Source organism: Vanellus vanellus, assembly GCF_965231255.1.
Source record: "Vanellus vanellus genome assembly, chromosome: 5".
Classification (NCBI taxonomy): domain Eukaryota; kingdom Metazoa; phylum Chordata; class Aves; order Charadriiformes; family Charadriidae; genus Vanellus; species Vanellus vanellus.
Window position 1 is genome coordinate 68,168,853 of NC_138910.1, and position 11,346 is coordinate 68,180,198.

At 40.1% G+C, this 11,346-nt stretch overlaps 1 protein-coding gene across 1 annotated transcript in view; it reads left to right on the forward strand.

Moving 5' to 3' along the window:
- ADGRL4 (adhesion G protein-coupled receptor L4) overlaps positions 1 to 11,346 on the forward strand; it is a 76,503-nt gene that overhangs the window by 60,796 nt on the left and 4,361 nt on the right.

Genomic DNA, 11,346 nt, shown 5'->3' on the forward strand with positions numbered 1-11,346 from the left:
CCTGTAATAAGTGTGTAGAATGGTAATAACCATTTGTCTGCAGGGTAATGTGGCTGCAGTTTTGATGAAGCATGTAATGTCAGCCAAAAACAAACTCCTTCCCATTGTGGAGGACTTCTACGTGCTTTTCCCCACCTCTGGCATAACAGCACACTCTGGGTTGAGTGGAAGCAAACCTATGTAAGGGCTTTATTCTGCATCATCGTCGTTTTTGAAAACTTCATCTTTTAAGCTCTGTGGATACAGGATAAGTCCCTCCACTCATGCCTGTTGTTGCGGGGCAACTGTATATTAGTTGTCCAACTGGCAGTAGAAGTTACCTTGGAAGGGTTGGGAAAGGACTATTAATGCTTTACTTATCAAAGTCTACAAGCCATTAAAAGGAAAATGTGGAAGAGAATCGGGACTTCTCCAAGTGCAGCTATAGCCAACCCTTCTCATATACCTCTCTACCACAACCTTCTCCCTTTAAATCTGTTCATTTGAGCTTCATGCAGCAACATCAAAGTCACCCATGATAACATGATTTGCACCTTTGCAGTATTGATGGAGTCACGCAGGTTTGACTATTGTACCCACTGTCACTGCCACAATAAATTGGCATACCCCTGTGAGGAACCAGGACGAAGAAGTGTGACATGTTGTAACATTAACAGGTGCAATTTGCCGTTTAACAGTATAAATCTATCAGTGTCATTTGTTGATATCACCTCTGCAATAACAAAATACAGACTTGCTCTTTGAGGTTGGAACATTTCCAAAATTGAACATCATCCAAATAATCCTCCCTGTGGCTTTTATCCAAACATCCTAGTGCTGTGCAGTGAGGAGGTGGCTCCTGCACGCTCTTCCTTGTTTTACTCCTCTAATGTGTGTTTTCAGGGACCTTGAAGGTATCTGGCTTGGCTTCAAGCTCCAGTTTCTTGAAACAATTGGTAATTGTAGTGTTTGCAACTACAAAAACAGCTTATAAATGGACCTTGCAATTTTCAGAGCATTCTTGTAAACCTGGCTTGGAACAGACAAGCCAAGAACAGTTCTTGGGAGAGATGGACTCAGAAAAGCCCAGTTCTTTTTATTAAGCATTCCTATATGTAATAAACATAATGAATAATCAACTATAAAGCAAAAAATATTCTAAGAATTGCAGTGATTGATTAACCATACTGTTTTGAACTCTCCATGTATAAATGAATGGGTAAATGAATAAAATATACAGATTGCAGTTGCAAAATAGAAAAAAGTGACATATGAGTGATGAAAGCAGCCTAAGAGTAGAGTAATGTTTTTCATTAAGGAACTGCCTGCATATTCATTAGAGCTAGTCGATTACTTAAAAAATATATTCATCAGATAATTTATTTGATGAATTTTACCATTATTTGTCAAATAATTTATTCAACAAAAAAGGTAAAATTAATGGAATGGTGCATTCATCAAATCTTATTGGACAGCTCTAATACTTATTCAGTTCTGTACATTTAGGTTGATTCAGGATTAGTAATACTGCTGCAATCAATGCAGAAAAATTTCCTGGCAAATCCATTACTCTGCTGTTTTCTCATACACTCACAAATTTCATGTACTTAATCTAGGCCATTCAAACTGAACATCTTTCCTGTAGAAAAGTAAATATTCAAAGAGTTTAAAGTTTTACATTTTCCCAGACTTCAATATTGAGCATGATCTGACAGTCCATTGCTCCCAGTTTAAAAAAAAAAGAGGAAAAAAAGAAGGAAAAAAAAAAAAACAGGCCTTCTGAGATCAGTGACACCACACTGGTATAATCAAGTACGCTGCCTGTTTGGGCTTCTTCACGTTGTTATTCCTGTTCTTCAGTGAAGCAGTTCATGTTCGTTACTCTTGATATTTCTTGGTATTCTAAGGATTACTATGGAAAAAGTTGTTTGACGTCTGACCTCCATCACAACAAACCATACCAGTATCTCACATTTGTTAGTGACTATTTATGCTTTGGAAAATTCTGTGGTTTGTTTTGTTTGGTTTTTTTTCCCTGAAGGGTTATTTGTGATAAATGCCTAGTTATGTTTCTTAGATAGATGAGAAAAGTATATTCTGTACCATTTACTGAACTTTTTTCAGAAAAAAAGCTGGTTTAAACATTTTTTTCTATCTACTCCTGTTCCTCAGTCTGCCTTTTTAGTGGAAATAAAGTTCCTACAGGGACTAGCAATGGCTTTATTAGTTTTTATGAAAGAATAATAGTCCCCTTTTCATTAGCCCCTCTGTGGCTTCAGTTAAAGGTGTCTCCGTTGCATTTCTTATGCCATTGTGGATAAAGTAGAGATAATTAATTATATAGCAGCATTAGAGACTGAGTCTGCAACTTTGGTTGAAACAGATTAGTTCGAACTGCAATGCTTTTCAGCAACAACAGTACCTGCTGTGCTAAATAATCACTGAGTCGGAAAGTGCTTGCTCTGTTCAGCGCACAGGACAAGCTTTAATCTCCAAGCCACAGCTTCCATACTGCCATACCGAATGGATGCGGTTTCTCAACAAGACCGGGGCTTCCGCATGAAATTAAGGTTTCTCCTTCCTTCTCTCTGTCATTAAAGTCCCTGTTCTAAAATCCTTGGAAATACTTGGAAAAAGAGGCTGTGGCCATTAGTCTACAACTTGAAAATTACTTGCTCTTATGTTGCTACATAGGAGCAAATTCATCACATAAGGGTCACAAATGCATCAAGGATGTTCCATATGATTATTTTTTTTTAATCAACTTAGCTAGCAGTGTTGTAAGAAAAAACATGTGAAGAAGTTCTCCCTCAGATTCGCTGAAAGGACGTTAGACTTGAAAAGCCAAGCGTGTCCTCTGTCGTCAAGAGTGAAGCAAGCAGAAACAGCAGGTGAGGGAGCGCAGGTGGATGCCAAGAGGAAGGGGAAGAGCATCCCCAGGTGACAGCTGGTTGTGCAGATTTCCTGAGATGCCCCACAGCTCGGTGCAGGTCAATGTCCCAGGCATCCTTCTTCTTTTCTAGCATGATAAACTGTGCCCACTATTTTAATGGATGCAAGTATACTGAGCATCAGTGGACCTTTTTTCAGAAAAGCCACAGAACTGTCTTTTTTTTTTTTTTTTTTTCTATTGCTTAGTATTCTCTTGGTGATTCTTTACATTGTCTTGCTATAAGCACAATTACTAGAAACATATGCTTACCCTAAGTTCTTCATTGAAAGGACACCATAGGTTTGCTTTAGACAGTTAACATAGACTGATGATGTCGTCTGGACTTTCTTAATAATTACATAATGACTACATCCACACTGCATATTTTCTCACTCGAATCACATTTTCTTCCACTATTCTACTGCCCCTTTGATTCATCGCTCACAGGCATTTTGAGAAGAAAATTTAAACTCGCAGTAGTAATTGCATGTGAATACTCTGGAAATCTCACTTGGTCATTGAAAGTGCTTTTTGTACCTTTGAGTAAGACCGTAAGCCACAGCGTGGGATTTTGTGACCACATCCACAGCAGAATCATGAATATTTCTAAAAAGCAAAGGGCCAAATCCTTTAGAGGATTTGGCAAACTGTGGAAGTCGGGGACAGCTTTCTGCCAACTATTCACACCTCCGAAATGGCAAATATGGCCTGCTGTCAGACTTGACGTCTCAGTTGTGCTCCTGACGCTGCCTCCCTCCCGGTAGCTCGCCCATTCACTGAAGCTAGTTGTGCTAAAAGATAACATACAGCTAGCTTCACCCCTGTTTGCCAGGTGAAAATGCTTCTGCAGGGCTTCTGCGTAAGGCTTCAGATGCTGCCTAAGGCGGGTCTGCATTTATGCAAAGAAACCGGAGGAGAAGTGCAACGCGTAGTCTGAAGTCTTTGGTGCACCTGGAATCAGTGCATTAAACAGCCTGATTTATGGCATCCCCAACTCCCGAGTAAATACACCTTCTCAAATGCTTCTTAGAAAAGGAGAAGACTGAATCTAGTAATCAATTACACTGTGAGCAAGACAGATCCCAGTCCTACCGCTGGATCTAGTTGGGTTAACGTTTACGGCTGAGGGCAGATACAGCCCTATTGGTTCATCCCTCCTGCCCTTGGCTGCAGAACTGAGGCTAAATAAAAATATTTAGGTCAGTTTGTGTTTAGTTTTGCAATCCAATAAGAAACAACATCCAATCCAGAAGTCTGAGCAGCTGTTTACGCTGATGAAAAATATAGAACCCTATTTATTTATTTATATATTTATTTACAGCTTGTTGTAAGTGTTCTAAAAATATAAAGGAAACATTTAATTGAGTCTAAACCTACAGCTCGAGGTATGTAAAAGAACGACTCTGAAGTATTCGTGTTTAAAGGGCAAGCCTGTGTGAAAATTATGTATTTCCTGAGACAGGGTTTGAAATAAGCACATTTAGCTATGCTTTAACTTTTAAAACAAGTGAAATTATTAAAATCTTAGAATCATAAAGTTCTAATCCTGCATTATTGAAAATATTTCCCCAAAGTATAGCCTAAGGGGAGATTGTTAGTGGTTTTGTTGCGTTTTCTACTCCCAGATAAGAGTGCTGTTGTATACCTAAAGCGTTCGAGAAGGTATATTCACTGGGGACACGATAATGAGATAAATCAGTCAGGAGACAAACCCATACTGTTTGACTGCCAGCTTGTGCCCAATTTTATGCAATTAATATGGCATACATTTTCATTTTGAAGCTTGAACTGTTGTATTGTTAATAGCTTAATTCCGTTCTCCCCTGACTGAAATAACGATGACCCACTGAATGTTGTCATTGTACCCAGCCATTAGCCATACAGCCAGAAAGACAGAAATGTATTGCTCTCTGTGGCAGAATTCAGACCATCACAAGCTCATTAATTCAAACACTCGTAATGAGGGTCATTGTAAAGACTGATACAGATACAGCTGCTCTGAACTTCAGACGTTTTTTGAAAGAGCCAAATTCAATATGATATATGTAAAAAATTCAAGTATATGCCTAAGAGAGCAGCAGGAGAAATTTTCTCATTCTTTTTTGTGAGATCTGACATCAGCATATAGATGGTTTCATCAATTATTGAGACAGAGACTAAGAAAGGAAAAGGGAATGATTTGGGGGTTTCGTTTTTGAAGTTTGAATGTAAAGTGCTCAGACTGAATCAGAACTAGTACGTCTGAATCTTTAGAATTAGCTGCCTCTTTCTTATACCTTCTCTTCTTTGTAACACTAGAGAGCCTTAAAAGGCTGGTATTTAAAGTGTTTTAATAACTTTTGAAAGGTTGCGGTGTATCTTTTGCACAAGGATGTCATATATGAAATTACCAATTCCCTTTCCTTTCTATAAATACATGTGTATCGGAAATAGGCTCAAAACCTCGGTCTCATATTAAACAATTACTCCCCTGTTAAAAAAAAAAAGAACCGTCTTTTGACAGTCCTGGATGAGGAACTGGGGGATGAGGGAGATCCAGGTCTCCCTGCTCCAGTGAATACTTAATTATTTATATGGCACGGAGTAGATCCAGCAGGGCTGACGGAGCAGCAGCGGTGAATAGCTGGTAGAGAGGCAGGAGAAACCAAGGGTCATAGCCTAGTCTGAATATTAAGTACAACAGAAAATTGTGCCCGTGTCTCCAACATCCTGGATAAATGCCCTGTCCACAGGGATTTTCATTGTTCAGGAGTGTCCTTTCTGGTTTTAATCAGAGAAGCTATCCTGGTCAGGAAGCCTTTCCTGGTGAAAGTATAGTCTAAACCAGTAAATGTCTTTTAGTGCTAATGAACTGACATTTTTCAACAAAAAAAAAAAAAAATGCTGGACAAAATTTTCTTGAATGCCTGTCGCCCTGATCTGTTTCATTTTAGCAGATGTCCAGGTGCTAATTGAGCTACCGCCATGAAAAATGGACCATTTCCCTCTGAGCTTTCAAGTGCTCTTTTGTCTCGCTTAAAAAAAGGGAGGAGGGGGAGGAAGGAAAAAAAAGATTTCTTAGTTGCCAAATTTGACAGCTGTCAGCTACCTTGATGGGGCAAAATGATGATATATCACTTCACTCGCTATCTTACAATTTAATTGTAATTAATTATGAAAGAAACTACAACTCTTCAACATGTGTGCAAATATTTTTATTTGCAGGCAGATGTTTTGCATGCTTTATTAAATTTTGTGTATTCCGTACCATTCAGTGCTTAACTAAAAATAGCTATCATTCTGTACCTACACAGAGAGAGCTTCATGCAGTGTGAAGCACTAACATCATATTTACTTGAAGACAGAACATTATGTTACTCTTCCAGTATGTAAAATACATACGTTTAACAGTGGCATTAAGGACCTATTTTAAATATAGCAGTTGCTAAGCAATGTGCTATTAACAGAACTCCAACAGCTTGGAACATTTAGGATTTTAGGACCTACGTGCTCATTTTTATATTATTACATTCTTTGCAAAATACAGTTAGTAATCAAGAGAGAAGTTTGTAATTTGCTTAGACAATAGATGAGATTGTTTCTCAGTGGTCTTCTGGATCCTCAACTTAGGAAAAAGAACCCAGTAAATATTATTATGTCTTGATATGCCTACGACTCTATTATTTTCTGCTACAAACGGCAGATGGGTGAAATTCTGATGCGGGTGTCCCAGAACTGCTGGGAGTAGAAGCCAAAACAGCAGTATCTTGCTTGACCCATGCCCACTGTTGGGCAGTTTTCCCTCATTACAGAAGCCTATGCAGAAGTGCTCTGTTCAGTTAGCGGTGGTGGTACGGAGACAGAGGGAGGGATGCAAATCTGCAAACAGATTTACAGAGGTCTAGGTGGAGGCAGGTTAACACCAGCCACAGTTTTTCCCATCCCATCCTAAAATACACGTGATTGATCGAACAGAGCTCCCCAGGCTAATTCCTTTGGCAAAACTTCCTTCTTGTTGACAAGACGATTAGGAAAGCACCAGGAAATTTCTTTGAATTTGCAATTGTTTTTTCTCTCTTGTGAATTTCTTTACAAGAGGAAATTATCTAGACCGGTGCTGCGGCTGTGGATCAGATCTGATCCTAGGACTTGTACCACCCCAGACAGCTTTGAACTCTTCCTTGCGTGCCTGCTCTACCTTACCACTGGCATCACAGTTGTGAACGTGGGAATGGTACCGCGGAGATCCCCAAAACACAGCTGCAGGAAAATTTCACTATCCTGCTCTATATCACAGCATGCATCCAGGATACATACAAGCGCTAATCTGCAGAGTGAAGCCCACAGCAGTGTCCACTGTTGCCCGTGAATCCCTTGAGACTGACACTCGCTATGATGTGTAGAGGTAAAGACTTGACAGTGCCGGAGGCAATGGGAGTTTTACCTTTTAACAGGAGTTCTGCCACTGGTTTAATGGGGCCAGAAGTTACTCCAAACTCCTAAATCCTTCTGACCCTTCATGCAGGCGATCTCCCCAAGAGCGATATACCAAACACTGACCATCCTCCCTTTAAACTCAGTCACAGGTGTACAATAAAACCTAGCTCCTCCGGATTTGTGACTCCTTGGAGATTATCCTGGGTTATACAGACACATAAATGTAGTTGCACATACCCACAGAATCCCGATTTCATGGGTTCCTAATAATTGCTCCTATTTAATGTCTATTTCACATAAATATATCTTAAGTTTTCTACCATTTGTTCATAAATATACCACAACGTTTCTAGAATTTAAGAGAGCTAAAAATACTTTTACAAATATCTTTAAGGAGAAATGACTCCCTGAAGATGCTATGAGCGGAGGCTGCTCCTGTATCAGCCCTTGTCTTTGATTAACCACTTAAAAAAAAAAAAAAAAAGAAGAAACAGCTTAATTATTAAAATTAGTCCTGTAGTGCACCTGAGCATGCTGTGTGAAACCTGATTCCCACTGAATCTCGAGGGGAGGGAGGGCTGAGGGTGCTCAGCACCTCACAGAATTGGGCTTGCAGGGAGAAAGTCAGGGCTTTCCTTTGTGAAATAGTAAGGACTGAACGCACTATTTGCCCAATAGCAGTGTGGGGCGGTTTGTTAAATAAATAAAAAAAGAAAAGAATTCAGTTCTGGGCTTGGAATCAATGCAATTCCCCTTTAGCCTATTAGACTTGCCGAGAAGCCCCTCTCAGGACACGCGGCAGTTTCTCGGACTGCTCAGCCATGTAATAACACTGAAAACAGAGGCACAAGAACTTACCGTGTCACACTGTAACGTCGTTATTCACTTGATAAAACTGCGGCCAGGCCGCAACGTTTCGCGCTTTGGCTTTGCCCAAAGCTGCGGAGCAGCTCTGCTCGTTATACAGGTAACTTCTCCCCAAAGCCGGCGCGTGGCAGCGGCGGTCCCCAGGCTGGTCCCTTCCAGGCCTGGGCAAAGGCTGTCCTGAGCGTGGTTTCACAGCTGCCTGCACATCTTGCTCCGCTCCAGCTTGCTGCCTCTCCGGAGGCAGCCTGCCTTGCGTTTGCCATGTCATTCACATTCACCTTGCCTGTCACCTTAAGGCAGCCCTAATTATAACGTCATCCAAGGTTTATTCAACAAGATCTGAAGATTGTGCTTTAATTACAAAAATGAAAACACGCGATTACAACCAAAGTAAGGATAAATCACAATATTTGGCTATAAATAGCAGCTGAAGCCTTTTTAGATATTTCAGCGTCTCTCATCCAGAAGTCCCTCAGCTTGCCCCAGCTGAAAGATTTGGGAGTCCGGGATTCCTGTCTATATTTTAGATTACTTTTACAGCCTACTACCTCCATTTCTGCTCATTCAAAGCTCAGTTTCGGATACAAATTCAAACGTCTTAAGTGGTTTCATCTTTGGCCATGCATTTTGGGTGATTTGGCTTCCCGTCCCATTTGTCAAAATACGTATAGGTCTTTGGGGATATCAGGTATATAAAGGCCACTTCCCCCTTAGTCCTACTCAGTCCAAATCCTCAGTATCCCTACTCAGACCAGCTGTCCTATGTGGACTTTTTACTTTACATTTCCCAGAAATAGCTGAGGCTACTGGTATGTTCATAGCAAAGGACGTGCAGAGTATCAGGCTGAAGCAGAATATGTTAAGTTTAGGATACCTGTTGGATTACCGGTTTTCTCTAAAGGCCACGCTTGCTGCATTATTAACATCAGCTAGGTTTTTCTCCCGGATTTACCCATTAGTTCCTGTTATTGTTTTCCCTCAAGTTTTGCTGCTTTTCCGTGTCACAGGACAGTTACAACCACTTTGTTGTTACCCAAATGACAAATGTAGTTCCAGACGCCTCTAACTTAGGTTGAAAAGAAAAAAAAAAAAACAACTTATGTTGCCTAAAACCTAATGTTTTGGGACACTGAACACCGTGTAAAGGCAGTCTATGCACTTTGCTATAGATATTTTTTATTAATGGAGTGCTTCAAAATGGGGCAAAAACCGACATGAGACTTTAATAAATCTTGGAAATGACTGGGTATTTCAGAAGTTAAGCTCACCCTCATTACCCTGTAACACTACCTCCTGCGAGGCTACCTGAGACGTATTGTACAGTAATTGTGTTCTGGCAGCTGACTCCGAGAAGCCGGCTTTAACCTCTCCCGCTCCCCCGATACATCCAGATTATTCCCATTAGAATGAATTGATGAATGAAAAGATCACAGTTAATGGGTATTACTTTAAGGTAAAGGGCCAAATCCTATTATCCTGTGCAACGGACAGTGTAAATAGTATTTGTGCAAAGGAGCCCCGCTGGGACAAAGAGAAATGGAGTCCGCTGCCGCCAGGCGCCACATCTGCCCGTTGCCCGCCCCATCCTTGCTCAGCAAAACCTCCCGGTTCTGCAGCTGGTTTGCGTGGCCGAAGGATAACGGGGTTTGGCCCGCAGAGCTTCTTACAGAGGCCGTTAATGGCAATAGGAAGGCTCTCATTGACACTAGCGATGTTGGTGACGGGCCAGCAGAGAGGAAGGTTGGTCGCGTGGTTTGTGCTTGAATCCTGATAGCAGTTTCTGGAGAAGTAAGGGGGTGTATTCTCCACGCTCGTGGTGCTTTGATCACACGTCAGCCTACCTTTCTCAGATTAATAAGTACATTAGGTGGGTTACGCAGATTACAGTGTGTGCACTAAGTTATTTGATATATTATTCACCAACAAATATAAGATAAAAAGTAAGTCTGCATATAATTACCCACAACTGCTGACTGACTTATAATTAACTTTGAAAAATTGCTGGTTTAGGAGATATTATAGATTACAATTTTAAATATAAGGAGCTTCAGAATAGCTCTCACGATCAGTGCAAGTACAAGGTATTCAGTGAAGGATTAATTCCCTAAACTGCTAATCAGCTCTATCTCCTGTCTTATCAAATTGTAAATACATTATGCTGTATTAAAGTATGAGGATGCAGCTAATTAAAGCAGAGCCTGCATTTAATATCAGATACTCCCCTCTTGACACAACAAAAATGTTCTAAGGACATACAGAACACATGCTAACAAATGAAAGTGATTCTTTTTACAGTGGTGCTGTGCTCCTACAGCAGCCTTTTGTTTCCATTTTAGAGGATTTTTTTTTTTTTTTTTTTTTTAAGAAAAAGAAGGCAGGAGGAAAACCACACAGTCTTTCTGGAGAAACAAGTTGGGGAAGACATAATTCTATTCATTCTACAGCTGGAAGCCCACAGGAACCAGCCAAGGGATTACAACCACGGATCTACAAATAGTATCTGGATGACATCCAGCTAAAATTTGGTTAACTTACGAACATTTTTAATAGATACTGATGTTAAATACTGCAAAGCAAAATAAGATTTTGTTTAAAAGGCAAGAAAGCAAACCCATCCACATTGTTAAATGAATGCAGTATAAATTTAAATGAAAGATCAGTGAAGCCTAGCTGAGCAAACAGAGGTTCAGAACCATAATTGAGCATCATTTGCAAAACTGCTTCTTTTAGCTGCTTTTTTCTGTTTCAAACTCAAATAAAGGGATGTCATTATAAAGAAGGCAGGGAAAAAAACATACTGAAATTATTCACCTATGAAACAAACATAAAATATAAGAAAGAATACGCAGCAAGGAGCCTTTCAACAAAAGTTAGTTTTTTAAAAATTCTTTGTGTAAACCTCAAAGTTTTTTTGTGCCACTTGAAAGTTTTCACACCCCAAAGACCTCAGAATATGTGATGTTATTAATGTTATTCAGCAGCAAAAGACATACATCTTGTCAAGATCTATGCAATACAGTACAATGGAAAATCCATGGGGGGAGAGGGTCTTTCGGGGCTTTCTCCATTTCTCTTTTCTTTTCTCTCTTCTCTTCTCTTCTCTTTCTCTTCTCTTCTCTTCTCTTCTCTTCCTCTTCTCTTCTCTTCTCTTC